At 46.2% G+C, this 21219-nt stretch overlaps 1 long non-coding RNA gene across 1 annotated transcript in view; it reads right to left on the reverse strand.

Moving 5' to 3' along the window:
* Positions 1–711: 711 nt before the first annotated feature.
* The window catches only part of LOC138357123 (uncharacterized), a 76709-nt gene continuing 56201 nt past the window's right edge, over positions 712–21219 (reverse strand). Inside the window, exon 4 of the long non-coding RNA XR_011224831.1 lies at positions 712–2136. This is a non-coding gene — a long non-coding RNA (uncharacterized lncRNA). The remainder of the gene's footprint in view (positions 2137–21219) is intronic.

Consider the following 21219-nt stretch of genomic DNA (forward strand, 5'->3'; position numbering starts at 1 on the left):
CCTTGCGTGTGTGTTATTAGCCATAATTTATTTTTAAAGTCTTTCAGACACATTCTACAGTGATATGACTTTTCTCCTGAACGGTCACTTATTTATATTTTGATATTTTTTAAAGTAGTTGTAGTACATTACTACTACTAAAGTAGTAGTAATGTATTTATTTTTTTTCTCTAAATGTTTTGTATGCTATTATGCGAGATGTTTTCATAATATAATTTTAAACATTCAACACTGAAGACATTTTTCTTTTGAATAAATATTTATACAGTTTTCTTGATTGTATAAACCTTTACAGCTATTTGATCCAATAAGCAAGTATTATCTAATGAAATATTCTACATTTCATTAGTTAAGTCTTGTAGACAATTATTACTAGTATTTGTCTCCTTTATAAATTGTTGTGTTCTTTATAAATCTTAGTAATATATTTTTTATATAATTTTAAATGCATGAGCTTTTATTTATTACTAAAGCAAATATTGTTAAGAGATGCCAAAAACACTTGGACTGTCGGATACATAAATAATTCAAGTAACTACATAGTAATCAGTATAGAGTAACCAGTATAGAGCACACAGGTTATAGTGTTAACTCTGTTGTCAACAGATGGCATTCAATATCAGATAAGCAATTGGAATAATCTAACTTTTGTAGGAATATAAAGCAATTTAATTACTTGTCAAAGACACAAGAGAATGGAAAAAAGTTACAATATGTAAACCACTGGTATTATTCATAAATAGTAAGATAATATTGTGCTTATTATATTATAAAATGTGCTAGACATAAAATATACTCTACAATATTTCCTGTGAATCAGCAAGTGTAAAAGCAAACATACAAATCTACGTCTCCACATGCGTTCACCAGCAGGAAAGTTAGTGTCCGTGTATAACTTTGTAAACATTACAAACAAATCTTGTGGCAATTTTTTTTTTTTAAGATTTAGCAAAATGTCTTTGTATAGGAAAATTAAATATATTATAAATTTATTTATAATTATACTGTTTTATCATACTGTACATATAGCAACAGCAGAGAGGGATGGTTTATTATAAATACAGCCACAGTATTAAGATGTTTCACTACAGAACCTTATTATAAACATCACCACAGAACTATGGGATGTCTTATTATATATATAACCACAGAACTGAGGGATGTCTTATTATAAATATAACCACAGAACTGATGGATGTCTTATTATAAATATAACCACAGAACTGAGGGATGTCTTATTATATATATAACCACAGAACTGATGGATGTCTTATTATAAATATAACCACAGCACAAGAGTCAGGTACAGTGGACCCTCATGTGGTCTGTCATTTGCAAAAATATATGTATGTGATTTTTACAAGAACTTACTGATCCAATGTACCATGCACATTGTTATTTTTAAATCCCCTATACATTCATGTAAATATGTAAATAAATAAATAAATTCTGAGCATAAAGAACACTGATATATTATCTTATTTGGAGAGCCTTTTGAGCTTAAGAGCAAATTACCTAAGAAAAAATTCATAATTACTATACAGTATAAAGATTATTTATTTTAAATGCTTTTTCAACATTTACAATGGCTCACGTAGGAGAAAAAGTATGTAATGTTTTAAAACTGAAAATATATATTAAACTTTTTTATATTAGAACCTGATTATAAAAATAATTAATTTGAAAATCTTAAAATGTTTTCTTGCCAAACAATAGTATTAAAAACAATACTGTACCACATACACAATGAACTAATACTGAGATTTTAAAATTAATGATACACCAAATTTAATTTAAATACACATTTTCTTTGTTACCATAGTGCATGAGATGTTAATAATGCATGACATATTGATAATACATATAGTCATTCACATGAGTGTGCTGAAGACAGTCTTACCCATCTACATGTAGTATTTCTTACACCATAATGTGTTTCATAATGCTGCTGACAACACGTATGCAGTATATCTGACAGAGTGTGTGTGGATGCTGACACTGCAGGTATTATTCAATACCACTGGGTCCTGACACTGCAGGTATTATTCAATACCACTGGGTCCTGACACTGCAGGTATTATTCAATACCACTGGGTCCTGACACTGCAGGTATTATTCTTCTGGTGACTGTAGGAGCTGTGAAAGAAAGGATTGAGAGATGACCAAGTCGTTTAAAGTCAACAAATACCAAATACAGAATCTTTGAAATCTAGTAAAGATTTCCCAAATAGGATTTTTTTTTAATAATTCCAATACTATAATGGGTCTTTCTCCAAATAAAGATATACAGTATAGGTAAAATATATCAGCCAGCAGACTGTAAACAGGTACCAATCCCTGCGCACTGGAATCTTAGCAGATACAGTACATAGAAAAAGGCAAACATAATTCCAATCTACAAAAATGGTATCCGAGAAGACCCTCTAAATTATAAACCCGTATCATTAACAAGTATGGTAGTTAAAACATTAGAAAAAAATAGCTAACACCAAATGGGTTGATCCATTGTTGTTAACACAACAATGGGTAGAACACCTGGAGAATACAATAATGACATCATAATGGACAGACGGTATGGTTTTCGAACAGGAAGATCCTGTGTAACAAATTTACTTAGTTTTTATGAATCACAGAGATTCTACAGGAAAGAGATGGTTGGCCAACTGTCTATCTGGACCTAAAAGACCAGCATTGATGTAATGAAATGCCATCTTCTGGGTGAGACCAGAGGCTCCCTGGCGCTATCCGGACTGATATGAGTGAATTAGACCGTGGCATCAGCCAAGTGAATGGAGTTCTTAGGCCTAACAGGGACCAGAAACCAGAACCTAGGCCCCCCTCAGAGATGCACGAGGAGCAATGGCCTATAGAAAGCCTCGTGAGGTTGGAAGCATTCTATGTCTGCCATCGACCAAGACAGGCACCAAAGAAAGGTAGGTACCCCAAAGCAAACCCTATCTGATTAAAAAAAACAGCGTTGAATGTAATGAAACGCCATTTTCTGGGTGAGTCCCAGAGGCTCCCCGGAGCTAGCCATGGCTGATATGGATACCCTAACTATTTTGCATCAGTCGATGTGGGTGGCGTTCTAGGCCTACCGGGGACCATGAGCCAGAACCTGGCCCCCCTCAGAGAGGCATGGCGAGCAATGGTCCATAGAATTGCACATGTGATTTGGAGCATTCTATATCTGCCATCGATCGGGACAGGCACCCAGAAAGGTAAGCGCCACAAAACAAACCCTTATTCTGGTTAACAACAAAAATCGACAAACGAGTGGACAGAACTCCCCCAGGAAAATGAACTAACAAGCATGATGTCACACGAGCCTCGCCGCCGCATGTCTGCGCAACTCCCCCCTCCCCGGGAGGGGGAAGGGGGAGCCCCAGACCCCCGCGCCGGCGATCCCCGCCCCAGTTCTGAGGCTGGATATCAAAACCGCAAAAAAAACGCCGACCGGAGGGCGGGAGGGTGCCGGGGAGCCTCCGGGACTCACCCAGAAAATGGCGTTTCATTACATTCAACGCTGGTTTTCTGGGGGGAGCTCCTACGGCTTCCCGGAGCTTATTCACCAAAGACTACCTAAGAAAACAAGGGGACATACCCGGGAGGCGGTCGGTGAACCACACCTCAACACGAAGTTGAGACAACCCAAGGACCCCTTCGGAAAGCAGCAGGCACATCATTCGTTAGAAAAAGGGAGAACGGCTGCAGACGAAGAGACCTATGACCACGACCACAGGAGCCAAAAACCACTGCGCCTGAGAAGAGCATGAAGCTCTGCCACACGACCCCCAGAGGCCAATGCCAACATAAAAAGAGAGCCGAGGCAAAGCCAACCTGAACCGAAGGAGCCACAACAACCAAGGAGAAGAAAAACAGGAGAGCACCCGGTCCAAAGACCAGAACGGTACAGGCAGTGCGTGAGCAGGCCGGAGGTGAAACAATGCACGAGACAGCCTGTGAAACGGCACAGAAGGAACATCGATACCAAACGCTAGCAGCAGAAACCAAGGTGCCAGACCCAGGAACGGCCCCAAGTGCCTATACATCCTCCGCAAGCCAATCCTATGACAGCCCCAGGAGGGAAAAGAAAATGCAGGACCAAAACCAAAATGCCACAAGCATGCAAGTCCACCGCCACAAGTGCAGCCGACAGGGAAGGATCCCGCATAAGGAGCCGCCCCGCACCAACATCCCGCAGAAGGGCAGGAGCGAAAAGACTCATTAAGAGAAGCAAAATCGCCCTCAGGAAAATGAGTAGCGCCGAGACAGCGCTAAGAGAAGAGATATGAACAGAATAACAAGGCCAAACACCCAGAAACTGCCTGGAATAGGACCCACAAGCCCTAGAAAAGACCAGAGGGAAGCTCAACCGAATGACGACAGACGTACCAGAAAATGGGAAGGAGCAAAACCGTCCCGAACCTTCGAGAACAAAAAGAAGCAAACACAAAGGACGACGGCACAAAAACCCCATCACACCCTAGACCAAAAGTCATGCAGAAACCCCAAGAAGAGGGGGACATGACGGAGAAGGCCCGTCCCGGAAAAAAGGGGCGAAGACCGTAGAAAAGCACCCACCGACAGGACAGAAGCAAAGGGCACAATGGACAAGGAAACCGAGCCCAGGGAGGGGCCGACGGGAGGCACAGAAAAACCCCACACCACAAAACCGCAAGCCCCGCCCAGAGGGGTAGAAATACCCCGGCGGGGACCAACGGGGCCTGAGGCCCCTCACGTTAGCCCCCCCCAACCCCGGGAACCCACCCTGCAGGCCCTGGGGCCGAGCTGTCCCCCCAAAGCCCCAGTGTCAAGAAAAACCCCGGGGCAGCCGTGAAAAACACTAAGGAAGGGAGCCACTAGGCTCTGGAACTTGAACCAAAATCGGATAGGCGAGGGGCGAGACGAAGACCCAAAGCTCATCCCCAGCCAGCTCAACGAGGCGAGGACAACGAGGACAGGACAGAGAATCCAAGGAACATGGAAAAACCAGGCCCGGCACAGCAAGACCGGCAAGGAAGGAGGGCCCCAGAAGGAGCACGGAAGGGCCAAACAAAATGCCACAACCAACCCCAACACGCAGCCGCAGTACCAAAACCGCAGCAGAACGTCACCACACTCCCTGAGGAAGCGACAGAGAAGATAAAGATAAATCGGAACATGAGTGGCACACAAGGGGACACAGGCAGAAACCGAGCACCCAACTGAGCCACAGGGACGGTAGAAGAAACGTGTGCAGTGGAACAGGCAATCGAAGGAACACATTAGGCAGCCCAACTAGGGCTGTCCCCATACACAGCCCCAAGAGCAGAAACAAGAGCGCCCATGAAGCACAGAATCCGCTCGACAGGCGGATCTCCTCTCCAGCCCATGCTGGAGAGGAGAAGGGGAGCAGCGAAGGAGGCTCCCCACCCTAGAATGCAGGGAAAAAACCTTGTGACTTCCCCACAGCGGCGCTCCAGAACACCCCCAAAGCAACGGGGCACGGATTGGATTAAGAAAAGAGCGAGAGGCGAAGCCCCCTGAGATAAATGGATGCAGAACACCACGTGTGCACACCGCCCGGAGCCAAAACAAACTTCCACGGCACATGCGCAGGACGCGAAAGAAAAGTAGCCCAACAAGGCGAGAAGCAGCCCAACCGGCGGCAAGGAGCCCAACCGGCGGCAAGGAGCCCATTCGGCGGCAAGGAGCCCAACCGGCGGCAAGGAGCCCAACCGGCGGCAAAGAGCCCAACCGGCGGCAAGGAGCCCAACCGGCGGCAAGGAGCCCAACCGGCGGCAAGGAGCCCAACCGGCTACAAGGAGCCCAACCGGCGGCAAGGAGCCCAACCGGCAGCAAGGAGCCCAACCGGCGGCAAGGAGCCCAACCGGCGGCAAGGAGCCCAACCGGCTACAAGGAGCCCAAACTGCTACAAGGAGCCCAAACCACTACAAGGAGCCCAAACCGCTACAAAGGAGCGCAAACAGCTACAAGGAGCCCAAACAGCTACAAGGAACCAGTATGGAGGCAAATTCCAGGACACGCAGGAGGTAAGCCGCAAAGGCCAACCGCACCACAGGCGAAGAGATGCGGGTAGCCGAAAACCTCTGGAAGACGGAACCGAAAAACCACAGGGACACGGAACCGACCCGGGGACAGAACACAAGCCCAAATCGTACGCAGAAGGGGGGAAAGAAAACCCCACTCCTCGCAACAGTAAGCCCCGCTCAGAAGGACGGAAATCCAGGCGGGGCGCAATGGAGCCCAAGGCCCCCCTCCCCAACCCCAGGAGCCTCTACAACAGGCCCCAGGGCCAAGTCGCCCTCCAAAGCCCCAGGCCCACAAGAAAAAGCCGGGGCAGCCGAGAGAGCTGGAAGAGAAGGGGCCCACTGGTTAGACCCCGGAGCATCGGCTGGAGGAGCAGACTCAAATGCCTCCGCAGCTACCCCGGACGGGGCAACCCCCGAAACTGCCCAAGTCTCAGAACCTCTAACCCCGCCCCGACCCCGAAGCCTGCAGATGCGTAGGGGCCGGAAGCAGGAGGGAGAAAAACAAGGGGGAGTGGAAGGAACCAAGGCCGAAGGAACCAAGGCCAAAGCAACCAAAACCCCCAAGTCTGGGTCCCTACACAAAGCGGGGCAGCATCGTGGCGTCCGAGGAAGCGACAAACCCGAGCGCGTTGCAACAACCTACCTCGCAACGCGCGAGCTGCCTGCACCCATGGGAATTCATCAGCAGACTGGGTGAATGGAGTCACGAACAAGCAACAAAGCTCGCAGGACTCAGGGTCGAATGTGTCACCGACCCAACAGGCAGCATGACGGAGGCAAAAAACAAGGAGAGTCACCCTAAGACAAAAGGACAGAGCAACCCTCAACTCGCACAAAGCGAGAGGGGATGCAAGGGTCTCCACTATCGGACCCGAGAGCCCCCGGGAGGTTTCCCAGGGCTCCTAGACTGGGTCTGCTAAGGGTTATCCCAGGCAGGGCACTGCCAACTGGCGCCCCAAACTACCAAGCAAACTGCTAGAGCTGAACCCACGGGACGTGTCCACCCGTGAGGGCGAAGCAGGGGGGTGCCACCACACAAACCTAATATAAGGGGGGGGGGGAACACAAGGCAGACCCCCCTACCAAGGTAAACAAGGGAGGAAAACCCCCAAACATTTGGGGCAGCTAAACGCCAAGCAGCAAAAAGCCAACAGAGGTAGACTCAAGGTGATTTGTGGAAGGCAACCCCAAGCCCCAAGGGTGGTACTTACAGGGCACTCAGGGAAGGTGACCCTAAGCACATGCAGGCCGAGTACCTGAGAATACTACTCCCAGCTCACACAACCACCGTAGGAGCAGCACTGCAAACAAGTCACAGCACTGAGACAAGACCGGAGCTGGAGCCACACGACCGTGCATTATCCCATCAGCCGAGGAACTGGGGCGGGGATCGCCGGCGCAGGGGTCTGGGGCTCCCCCTTCCCCCTCCCGGGGAGGGGGGAGTTGTGCAAACATACGGCGCGGCTCGTGTGACGTCATGCTTGTTAGTTTGTTTTCCTGGGGGAGTTCTGTCCACTCGTTTGTCGATTTTTGTTGTTAACCAGAATAGGGGTTTGTTTTGTGGGGCTTACCTTTCTGGGTGCCTGTCCCGATCGATGGCAGATACAGAATGCTCCAAATCACATGTGCAATTCTATGGGCCATTGCTCCCCGTGCCTCTCTGAGGGGGCTAGGTTCTGGCTCGTGGTCCCCAGTAGGTCTAGAACTCCACCCACATCGACTGATGCAAAATAGTTAGGGTATCCATATCAGCCATGGATAGCTCCGTGGAGCCGTAGGGGCTCCCTCCAGAAATTGCTACTGAAAGCCAAACTGTTGAGAAGAACTCTCCAAACTAAAAACGAACAAGCGAGCATGATGTCACAACCATCTCCGTGCCACTGTCAGTGCAGCTCCCCACTTCTGCAGAAGGGGGAAGGGGGAGCTCCAGACCTCCCACACCGGCTATCACCCCCAAGTTCTGAGGCTGGATGTCAAAAACTGTGAAAAATCTCCGACCGGAGGAAGGGAGGGTTGCCGGGAAGACTCCGGGTCTAACTCAAAAAATGATGTTACATTACATTCAACGCTAGTTTTCTGGGGGAGCCCCTTTGGCTTCCCGGAGCTACTTAACCAAAGATAAAAACAAGAGGGACTTTCCCGGGAGGAGGTCGCCACTCGCTCCAGGGGCACCATGCAAGCGCTCGCTTCCAAGAGAAGCCGGACCTGGGACAAAGAAGTCATCCGAAAACAGGAGCAATAGACCCAGAGGTTCAGATGGAACAAGTCCAGAATGTACCGCAAGTCCGCACAGTCTCGTTTCAGAACCGGAAACAGGCGGGAATCCGACCTGAGGGATGAGGACTTTTGTCCACACCCAAGCAAACCCACTCCAAGATGACCCAACAGAGAGAGAGAGAGCCTGCCCTGCCAGCTCCAAGCCCCCCGAAGAAGGAGGGGCCACCCAATGCCACTGCAAGCCGCATGAAGAGACCCGAAAAGCCGACAAATCGTGGGACCAGGCGTGAGCAAACTGTACGAACCTCTCCCCCCCAATTGCCTCGTCAATAGGATGACCAACGAAAGGGCCGAAGCCCCTTATGAAAAGCCGATAGATGAGCAGAGCAATTACCGCTCCAACCAGACGTCGTCGGCCCGGAAGGCTGTTGCGACTCTGAAAATGGCACCACTGGCATACCACGACAAGAGGAACCTCGAGCCCTGGGGCATGACCCTTTTGGGAAGAAACCCCACGGGCCCCCCTAAGAACCAAAAAGTCCAAGATGGGACGACAAATAGAAACCTCCGTTTGCAGAAACTGCACCATCGCATACTCTGCAAACAGAAAGGACAAAATGGGGATAGAAAACCTAAGAGCCAGAGCTCAAGCGGATTCTAAGGATTGAGCGAGCACCGCCTGATGGCACCCAAAACGAGAAGCAAAAAACAGACACACAGCCTCCCTCAGGATCGGCACAAACAGCTTCAACAAGGCAGCCGATGCCCGCACCACTGCGACCAACGCACCAGAACTAGGATCAGCAACCAACGTCTCCATGTCCTCCTTAAGCCAGTCCGAAGACAGCTTGAGAAGGGAAAAGAAACGCAAGACCGAAGCCTAATGGTCACAGATGAGTAAGTCCTCAGCAACCAGGGTAGCCGAAAGGAAGGGAACCTGCACGCGAAGCTACACAGGCTGACATCCCAAAGAAGGACAGGGATGTCCGTGACACTGCTACAAACAAGCAGTGAAGCGTTCAATCTCGCCCCCCGGGTAAATCTGAACAACTGTCAGGGCCTCTCGCCACTGAAGCATGTGGGACCGACAGAACGTATGACATACTGCCATTGAAAATACAGGCTATTTTGCCAAAGAGGACGACTCCGGAACCTCGTAACGCACCCAGTAAGGAAAGGAAAAACCGATCACAAATGAGGCAGAATCCATTATCGAGGCACAATCCAGGTCGTGCAAGAGATGGCCTCGAGCCACAATGGCCTCCCGCACCTAATGGGGCACGATGCGGGAAGCCGAAAACCTTCGGAAGCGAGGAACAGAAGTACCAGAGGGATCCCGGGGAGGGGTTGATGCTATATCAAAATCGTATAGGGATGGAGAGGATAAGAAAACCCCACCCCCCTGCAACAACAAGCCTCGCTCATAGGGTACCAACACCCAAGCGGGGTCAAATGGAGCCCAAGCCCCCCCAAGTCAACCCCCTCCCTTGCCTCGGGAACCTCCACATTAGGACCCGGGGCCGAGTCGTCCTGCAAACCCTGTGCCTCAAGAGATAAGGCAGAGTCCACCGGAAAAGTTGGAACAAACAGGGCCCACTGGTCACACCCAGAAGCACCGGCTGGAGAAAAAGGCTCGAATGCCTCCGTCATCACACCAGAAGGAGCATCCCCTGAAACTGCCCGAATCTCACCACCAACTAAACCCTGCCCTGACTCTGAAACCCTTAAACACTTCAGAACTGGGTGCAGAGGGTCGAAGAACAGCAGGGGAAGGACAAGGGAGGCTTGGACAAAACAAAGTTGAGGCGATAACAACCACAAGTTCGAATCCCTATATGCAAAACTGGGCAGGCTCGGGGCATCCAGGTTAGTAACCAACCCAGCGCACTGCAGCAACCTAAAACATGCATGCAACGCCGAAGCTGCCTGCACCCGAGTATTAAGATCAGTGGATTGGATGAACTGGAGTACAAGCAAGGAACACCACTCGCAGGACTCCGGGTCAAAGGTGTCACGGACCCAACAGGCAGCATGAGGGAGGCACAAATTGGTGATTGTCATCCTGAGACAAGGGGACAGAGCAACCCTCAAACTCACACGAAGTGAGATGGGACCCAGAGGATGCATCCATCGGACCACGGAGCCCTAAAGGGGGTTTCCAGGGCCCTTACATGCTCTGCTAAGGGAAGCCCAGGCAAGATACTGATAACTGGCACCCCAAACTATCCAACGAACTACTAACAGTTGAACCCTTGGGAGGTGTACACTCACAGGGACCTAGTAGGACCACCAATTTATATAGAAGGGGTACCAACACCAAGGGGCAGACCCCCACCAGGCAGGAAACAAAAATAAAAGAAAACCCCTGCATGAGGGACAACGACCCGGTGAAAACTAGCTGCACAGTACCTTGCGCCCCTACCAGTGACAAAACAAGTGGTGCAAGAAACACCCCAGCTGACACCAAGGCAATTAAGCAATTACCGAGAAGCAAAAGATTCTAGAGAGGCAGACCCCAAGCGACTTGTGGAAGATAACCCCAAGCCACAAGGGCAATACCTACTGGGCACCTAGGGAAAGGAACCCTAGGCATATGCAGCCCCGAGTACTTGTGAAATTACTCCTGGTTCACACACCACCACAGAACAGGACCACACCACAAGGCACAGCACTGGAAATGACTTGAGCTCGATCAGGGCATTAGTCAATGGAGTTCAGCCTACCGGGGACCATGAACCAGAACCTGGCCCCCTCAGAGAGGTACAGGGAGGAATGGCCCTGGAAAACACCCCATGGTTGGGGTTTTTCCTTATCTGCCATCCAATGGGGTTAGGCACCCAGAAAAGTAGGCATAACAAAACAGACCCCACATGGTAAGAAAACTGCAACCAAAAACCAGAGAGGCAAAACACCCACCAGTCCCAAGTTAACAAGGGAAACAAGCAAACATCACACTTTGCCGTCGCACCACTCGTAAGCACAGCCATCCCCTCCCCGAGAGGGTGATGGGAGAGCCCCGGACCCCTTGTGCTGGCTACCTAGCAATCCAGTTCGGAAGCTAAGCATCCAAACAATGAGAAAAAAAAAACATCAGCAGGAGGGAGGGAGGGAGGGTGACTGGGAGCCTCCAGGGATCACTGAGAACTTTTCGACCTCCAAAAGCACTGCGCCTGATTATTGACCCAAGAAATGGCAAACACGGCAGCCAAAGCAGCAAACTTCCTAACGTCATGGGCGTGCGGACAGATAGCAGGCTGGCTAGACTTAACCACCATGCTGTACGGCCATAATAAAGGACAATTCTGTGGTGAGCCAAAAATAAATTCTGCGCAAAAAATTATTTTCTCTTGTTAAATTGTAGCCTCTGATCACGGCAAAATAAAATTAAATATTGTATGTGACATACTATAGCCATGATGGAGCTGAGAAGTTGAGCAAATAATGGGCGCTGAGCAATAAAGCTCTCAGGGTCACTAGCAGACGCCACCTCACTCCCTCTTTCACCAACACCTCTCTCGGCAACATTCCTTCTCCCAACATACTCCTTTTGCTGTTATTACACTATATACACACACATCATATACAGTATAAGAATCTACATTTGTTTTCAACATAGCGAACCACTAAGCTGGTATGCTGAGTCCAGACAATAACTGGCTGCCACACAGAATCAGTAGACGACGCTACCTCCCTCCCTCCCTCCCTCACCAAGATTACTCCTCCCACCATACTGCGAACAGGGCTAATTATCACCACAATCCTGCTATTATCAGAATCCTGGTCACTAAATCCTGTAAATTAATCATTTTCCACAAGTTTATTCTGTAAAGGAACATGAGAATTCATTTCAACATTCTAAGATGGACCAAACAATGGTAGGGTGCTGTGGCTACCTGCATAGTGCTTTGAACATCTTGAACAGAACATGAGAACATAAGAATAACGGTAACTGCAGAAGGCCTATTGGCCCATATGAGGCAGCTCCTATTTATAACCTCCCACTCATATACATGTCCAACCTATCCCACAACAGCATTGTGTTCACTGATATCTGGAAATTGTACAGTCTTTATCACAGTCAGGCTCCTCTCTAATACTATCATGGCTAAATAATACCAGTTACATATATATTTTTACAATTTTAGGCGATGCTGTGGTCACAAGCTGAACAGCGATGCTGTTAGCTCATGCTGTACTCGCCTAATTGTACTCACCTAATTGTGCTTGCGGGGGTCGAGCTCTGGCTCTATGGTCCCGCCTCTCAACCGTCAATCAACAGGTGTACAGGTTCCTGAGCCTATTGGGCTCTATCATATCTACACTTGAAACTGTGTATGGAGTCAGCTTCCACCACCTCACTTCCTAATGCATTCCATTTGTCAACCACTCTGACACTAAAAATGTTCTTTCTAATATCTCTGTGGCTTATTTGGGCACTCAGTTTCCACCTGTCCCCCCTAGTGTGTGTGCCCCTTGTGTTAAATAGCCTGTCTTTATCTACCCTATCAATTCCCTTGAGAATCTTGAATGTGGTGATCATGTCCTCCCTAACTCTTGTGTCTTCCAGCGAAGTGAGGTTTAATTCCGTACCTCTCCTCGTAGCTCATACCTCTCAGCTCGGGTACTAGTCTGGTGGCAAACTGTGTGCCAACCTTGGTTGCTAACTCAGTACTGAGGCTCTCACACTTAAGAACGATTTTCTTTAAAAATGGGGTCTGTTTAAAGGAGTCCTGAGACACAGGATGTGAGCCTCGTATACCCGCAGAAGTTTTGAATCGCTCCCTATACCCAAGAGCGCCACTCTGCGCACCCCCGATCTAACCCCCAATCTGGTGCTCTGCGTACCCCCAATCTAATGCCTCAAGGCACTCTACACAGTGCGGTGGTTAACCCTTAAATTGCACAACACTTTATATGACATGTTGAGTAATTGACGTAAGGCTGCGCAATACTGTCTCCACTCGATCATCCAGACTATATGGGAAGGACCCCCAGCCGGATTATCACATTTTTCGGATAATGGTACTTTTTTACCTACGAGTCCAAAAGTGACCATTTCCAACTATTTTTATACTACAAACAACATAATTTGAATTGCCTTGCCACATACAATTATTAAATATTCAACTAGAAACCTCAACTTACCTTGTTGGTGTTCGTCTTCTTGATTGATGCCACACATCTTGAAGTTAAAAATTCTTAAACAATTTACGTAACCTATACTAACACAACACTAAAATTAACACTTAAAATTACTGTACAGTTCATTAAGCTAAGTTAGTTTTGACTACCAGCTGCTGAAGCCTCACTGGTTGAGGGCATTTGGGTTGCCTGTGAGGCCTCACTTGTTGAAGGCGCTTGCTTGCACCTCACTTGTTGAAGCGTTGCATGCCCTCACTTGTTGAAGGCGCTTGCTTGCGCCTCACTTGTTGAAAGCGCTTGGCTTGCCTGTGGCGCGTCACTTGTTGAAAGCGCTTGGCTTGCCTGTGGCGCGTCACTTGTGGAAAGCGCTTGGCTTGCCTGTAATGCCTCGCTTGTTGAAGGAGCTTGGCTTGCCTGTGGCGCCTCACTTGTTGAAGGCGCTTGGCTGCCTGTGACGCCTCACTGGTTGAACAACACGTAACTTGTCTTTAATTGCTAGGACAATCTTCTTCCTCTTAACACTTCCAGAACGATTGATGCTGCTACCAGACATATTCTTGACCAAAAATGTTCAAAATTACTATGAAAATTAAGAATGTTATTTAAAAAAATATTTCACTAATGGCGCAACACTGTGAGGCCGCACTGGTTGAGGTGTATAACAGTGACTTGTCTTTAATTGTTAGGACAACTTTCTTCCTCTTAACACCTCCAGAACGATTGATGCTGCTACCAGACATAGTCTTGGCCAAAAATGTTCAAAGTTACTATGAAAATAAAAAAGTTATTTAAAAAAATATTTCACTAATGGCGCAGCACTGTGTATAACACGAGGGACGGACGCACATGGGTTGACCAGTGTTGGACGGGTCCACTTGGGGTGGGGCAGCTATAGCACGTTAAGTAGGCTGCCAGGAGGAAAAAAATTCACAATATTTTTTAAGGAAACTTCAGCCTGTGCACAATGCTTTTAGGAAACTTATTTGTTATTACATGTACATAATTACTAGTACTTATTTCATTTGTTTTTGGCTATGATTAATTGTTCTAAAATTAATGGTAATTCCTGTACCCAGGTGGTCCCTCCTGACGCACCCCTCCCACCCTCCCAACACCACCCACCCACCCCACCCCCCTCCTCCACCATGCGTCTAGAGCCACAGACGGGATTAATACGGTATGGCCGTATATTCATCCGGCCAAACTAGCTTTTATCCGGTTCCTGTGGCCATTTTGGCCGGATATTGTGATAACTTTATCCGATAACGATTTTGGCCGTATAAGGGCGTTTTCCGGATGTTTGAATCCCGGATAATCGCGGGGTTACAGTATGACGTTTTGGAGTACTACCCGCTATTTAAACTGAAGTTTAAATAAAAATAATATAACTCCATAAAAAATATGGAGTACTATTTAAACGGCCCACAGATACAAGGAGTTCACATCACCTTCTGCAGGGCTCTTGTAAACAGACGCCATTTAAAAAAAAATTGTCGGCAACATTCCCGGGTGTGGGGGCCTCAGTACTGAGTGAGCCACCAGGGCTGGCACAAGCAGCATGAGCTCACAACACTGCTGTTCAGCTTGTGACCACAGCTTCACCTAAAAATGTAAAAAATATATGTAACTGGTATTATTTAGCAATGTTAGTATTACAGAAGACCCTGACTGTGATAAAAATTACTAGGATTCTGACAATAGCAGGATTGGTGTGATAATTTGTGCTGTGCTGTGAGATGAGTAATGTTGCGGGTGGGAGGGCTGAAGCATCGACTGCCGAATCTGTGTGGCCACCTGTTGCTGTCTGCACTTACTATACCAGCATAGTGGTTTCCTATGGTGAACAAAACATGCAGATACTTATATATAATGTCTGTATATAGTGAATAAAAGCAAAAACAGTATAGTGGGAGGAGAATTTTGGTGAAAGAGTGAGTGGCAGCCAGTGGCTGGCTGGTGTGCCGGCCACTCCTTGCTGCTTTTTGACTCAGCATACCAACTTAGTGGTTTATTATGGTAAAACACACATGTAGATACAGTATCGACTATTTAACAGTCTCTTATTTACCAATCTGCCGGTTCCATTGACTGGTTTGGGAGATCTGGTATCTGGAACCTCATATACTGGTCTGGCGGTCGATATTGGGTTTGTTTCGGTATCGGCGGGCCCTCACATGGCAACGGGCCACCAACCTTGAAGGTATTGAGGGAGGGATGGGAGGTAGTGATTGATGGAAGGAGGCATTGAGGGGGAGAGGCAGGGAGGGATAGAAGCAGTGAGGGGGGAGAGTGTTGGTACATCTAAGCTTGTATGGTGAGTAAAGGCACAGAGATGTAGCTACTCACACAGTCAGCTGGTGGCGGCCGCCCTCACGGCCAGACGCACTAATATTTCTCCTACAACAATACTGTTTGTGGTGTTATTACGCTATATACACACATTATATATAAATATCTACCTGTTTTATTCACCATACTTGTACAAGTAAACTGGTATGGTGCCCAAAGACCATCGTGGTCATCAGTAAACAACATGATAAGTCCTGCAGACGACGCTCCACCCTCACCAAAATGGCGGCTCCCAACCTCCTACTCTCGCTGTTATCTCACACTATACACACGTTATATATAAGTATCTACATTTGTGTTCACCATAGCGAACCACTAAGCTGGTATGGTGAGTGCAGTCAATAAAAGGTGGCCACAGACACTCAAAAGACAACGCCACCATCCTCCCTCCCACAGCATTACTCCTCCCTCCATGGCGCACAGCGCCAAATATCACCACAATCCTGTTATTATCAGAACCCTGGTCAGTTTTATCACAGTCAGGGGTCTTCTGTAATAATATCATCGCTACATAATAGCATGAACAAGTATATTATGGCATTTTTAGGCGATGCACCAGAAGCCTGGGCCTGCAGGCGCGTTGCGCAGTTAAAGGGTTAAAGAGTTTGCAGAGGCTGAGGGATACCTACTGCAACAAGATTTTAATTGTGATGAAACAGGACTCTTCTGGAAAAGATTGCCTAAGAGGACATACATTACCAAGGAGGAAAAATCCTTGCCCAGACACAAGCCTATAAAAGATAGGGTTACGCTTGTGCTGTGTTCAAATGCAAGTGGCGATTTGAAAATTAAAACCTTGCTAGTGTATCATTCTGAAAATCCAAGGGTTTCAAACAGTATAAAGTGCAGAAACACCAAATGTGTGTGATGTGGAAGGCTAACAAAAGGGCACAGGGTGACTAAGATTTTTTTTCGGAGTGGGTGAATGAAGTGGTGTGCCCTACCATAGGAAAATATCTGCAGGAGAAAGGTTTGCCACTCAAGGCCCTGCTTCTCCTCGACAATGCTCCTGCTCATCCTCCAGGATTGGAAGATGAATTGATGCACAGATACAGTAAATTTCTCACAATAAAGTTCCTTCCTCCTAACACCACCACTCTAATTCAGCCTGTGGACCAGAAAATCATAGCGAATTTTAAGAAACTGTATAAAAGGGCACTTTTCCGGAAATGTTTTGAAGTGACTGAAGCCACAAACCTCACTCTCAAAGAGTTCTGGAAAGACCATTTTAACATTTGTAGTTCTTTAAAACTCGTTGACAAAGCCTGGCAAGAAGTGACTCAAAGAACCCTGATCTCTGGCTGGAGAAAATTGTGGCCTGAATGTGTGACAGAACTAGACTTTGAGGGGTTTGAGCCTGTAAATGATGCGCCTATTGTTCAGGAAATTGTTACTCTGGGCCAGCAAATGGACTTGGAATTGAACGATGATGATGTGGAGGAGTTAGTGGAAGAACACAATGAAGAACTGACCACCGAAGAACTCCAAGCCCTTCAAACGGAACAGCAAGAAGACTCAGCCGAGGATGTTTCTCCAGTGGAGGAGGACGAGGCAGTAGCGAATGTCCTTTCTGCAGAAATTAAGAAGGTGTGTCAGATGTGGGAAGAGATGCAAACTTTTATTGAAAAGACTCACCCAGAGAAAGCTGTAATAGGCCTTAATCTTTTCAATGACAATGTGATGCCTTACTACAGAGACAGCTTGCGAAGAAGGGAAAAACAAGCTTCCATGGACAGATTTGAGAAAATCGAGCAGTGAGCCACAACCAGGACCTAGTGGTATGCAGGCAAAACGTGCCAGGGAGTGCAAAACAGAAAGGTCCTCACTGCCTGATGTTATAATGGAAGGGGACTTCCCTTCCAAACAGTAACACCTTTCCTCCTCCCACCCCCTCACCATCTTCCATACACCTACAGTATTCATCAGCAAGGGTAAGTAACAACTTGAACATAGTTTTGTAGGTTTATTTAGATGAATTAGGTATAAAATTTTGTTTGAAGTGAGATTTTTGGGGTAGTCAGGAACGGATTAATTCATTTCCCATTATTTCTTATGGGGAAATTAGCTTCGGATTATGAGTTTTCGGAATACGAGCTGTCACCAGGAACGGATTAAACTCTTAAAACCGAGTAACCACTGTATTCTAATTTGACGAAAATAAAGATCATATGCTATTCTGAGAGAGGAATAACATTAAATGAACAATTGGTGATAGTTCATATTTTATATTCTAAATTGAAAATCTGAAGTTTTCAATATTCAATTTTAAAATTAATTTTGATTCTCTTATTTTTCAAGTGATCATTTAGACAAAGTTAGAGCATTTGCCTAGTTGATTATGCCAAAAAAATTGGAAAATGCTTGTGCAAGTTTTAAAAACTTACGTTAAATTATTTTGTCAAATCATATACGTATGTATTGCGCGGTCTAAGGGTTAAGGATGTGCGCCCAGCAAATCCTCCCCGGCCAGGATACAAACCCAGGACAAAGAGATCACGAAATACCAGGCGACCGTCTTAACCACTACACCATAGGGACTGGTAATAAAAAATCAAATGAATCAAGTCGACGTAAACTACCTTACCTCCAAAATGTCAACCTGTCTTGCTATTTTCAAACAATATTGGTTATTCACCAACTCATATAATTGCTGATATCTGCCATGTATAAACTTCAAGAAAATTATAGTCTATCTGTTTATTAGCTAAATTACTCCTGATGTTCTGTTGCAATTTCTGCTGTTCCATCCAATATGTAATTGTCATCATTCTGCACCCCCCAATCCATTTCAGTTGAATTCATGCTTTTGATCTCAATAAGTTTTAAGTTTTTCCCACATCTTGCCCAAAATGTTCTCACAATAAAGTTCCTTCCTCCTAACACCACTCCTCTAATTCAGCCTGTGGACTGTACCAAAATGCATATTAGTAGCTTTAGGCATAGTATAAACTAGCTCTATCTAGAATGACAACATTATGTTTGTAACTAATTTTGAATGTACAGTGGCACCTCGACTTACTATTGACCGGACTTACGATAATTTCGAGTTACGATGTAAATTTGATATAAAAATGCGACTCAACTTACGATAGTGTTGTCGACTAACGATATTTGTTGGTACACGTTTGGGTCGATTGAGCGCATGGTTCCCGGTCACATTGGCCGACCTGCCTCAATTTACTAGAGCTGCCCGCTTAGTGACGATCACGCCAATAAGAAATTCCGTTTTTGTGGTGATTTTTTACTTTTTGAACTGTGACGATAATCTCTTTCAAGAGAGATTGAGCCTCCTCTTCCCTACATAAAGTTACTTATATACATACAACAATAAGATGCTACCTTCAAGATACATCTACCAGTAGCACAAACAATTTTGACCAGGAGGGAAACGTACCCTAAACTCCCCCCTACTCCACACTCCCTCCATGCCGGCTCGCCACCGTCATCAACCAGCAAACTACCATTCCCAGCCTGCCTGCTTCTGATTGGTGACCTGCCGACTGCACCTCAGCGCCCTTTACCAAGTCGATGTCTGGGCTTGTACCAGCCATTGAAGTTAGAATATCTTGTGCTCTCAAGCTGTGAACAACTAACTGATATACGCTCTGTCTATCAGGTGGATGTTTCTCAGCTAGCGCTTTATTCTCAGCACCTGCTTATTTCATTTTGTCTTTATATTATAGAGTAACGTCATCCCTGTTCTTAATTTTTATGTTATATTTTTTGACTTGTTTGCTTGCACTGTACATAGCCAAGGAATTGTCTGTTTTTAATTTGCTTTCAGTTTAATTAAAGTTTCATTGTTCATACTATGTGTTTTGTGTGTAGTCCCTTACTTTACCACAGACAACAGCCAAGCAGTCGATCTTTTTTTTCTTAATGTGATAGGCATTGACACCAGCCATTAGGAGGACTGCCGAACATCTACACTCCTTCATTTTTCTGTCACATTAAATAGGGACCTGTCCTGGAGCCTCACTCAGGTACTAGTACTAGAACATCAATTTGTGGTAAGTGTACTTGGCTTTGATACAGTTGCTTTTCAATATTTTCATTACTTTTAATATTTATATGGTGCTGTGTGTGTATAGTGCATTCCGAGAGTAGCATATTGTGAGTGTTGGATAACTTTGGATTACGTGGTGACTGAAGGCCTCAGTCATTCTCTTAATTGGTCATCCCTCCCTCCGTGTTATTACTCGTGTTTTCCACCTTTTGTCCCTAGGATATTTCTCAATCTCGACCAATCATCATTTTGGTACCCTGGTACTTTGATTTGTCTTCGGGTCAAAGCACCCTATCTTCTGCAATCCAACCGAAGGAGGATACAGAGGGCCATAGTTCCTCTAGCACGGACTAAGTTGCTGAGTTGGAACCTCAACAGCAGTTCTCGTCACCAGTTGACACTCACACCCCTACACATCGGTCAGAGATAATGATATTTACTTAGGTAGGGAATTAGCTTTCTTTTTTCAGAGCACAAAGTTCGCTAATTCTGTAAGTATCATATTTCATTTAGTGGGAAAACCCTTGCTTCTGTCCTATAGAGACTCGGCAAGGTATGCCTACATTCTTGGACTACCTTATTCACTTTTGAAACAATTAAATGTTTCATTTGTTTTAGAAACTATCGGTTTCATTTATTTAGTAGGATTTTCTTGCCCTTATTCTCTTACATTGAGTACCAGGTACAAGATTTCCTGTGCTTTTGATTGACTAATCATTTACCCTACTAAAATTAACGTTAATTGTTAACGATTAAAATTCCACAGGATAGTTACCAGTTGCCACGTTTTCCTGTTACTGACACTTACCATATCACAAGTATATTCAGTGTACATTTATTTGCTATTTTCACCATGTTTCGTCTCCCAGCTTTCCGTAACGATCCAGCAGGTGAAATAGGGAACTTAATTCATGCCAAGAAGAACGAATTACAAACTCTTGCACAGGAGTATCAACTAGATGTTCCCCATGGAGCCAACAAAAATGACTTGCACAATTTAATATTGGATCACCTCTTAGATGAAGGGAAGATTGACTCGGAAACTCGCGAAAATTATTCTATTGCAGATAGACATGCCCTGGCAACTATGAAGTTGAAGCTCGAACTTGCAAAAATTGAACAGGAACTACAAAAAAGAAGCTCTACAAATGAGGGAAAGAGAGGCTGCCATAAAGAAAGAACAACAAGAACGTGAGGCGGCCCTGGCGAAAGAAGCTCTCCAGATAAGGGAAAGAGAGGTTGCAATCAGGAAAGCCACCCTCAAGGAACGCGAGATGGCCCTAAAGAAAGAAGAGGCGGCCCTACTCCAAGAGCGTGAGCGAGTACAGCTTGAAGCAAAACAACGTCACCTGGAGATGCAACGCGAACATGATAAGAAGCAAGCTGATATGATTCTAGCATGTCGTCAACAAGAACTCACGTTGGAAACTACACACCACACTCAGCGTCAACAAGCTACAGCTAGTCTTC

Source organism: Procambarus clarkii, chromosome 76 (genome assembly GCF_040958095.1).
Source record: "Procambarus clarkii isolate CNS0578487 chromosome 76, FALCON_Pclarkii_2.0, whole genome shotgun sequence".
NCBI lineage: Eukaryota > Metazoa > Arthropoda > Malacostraca > Decapoda > Cambaridae > Procambarus > Procambarus clarkii.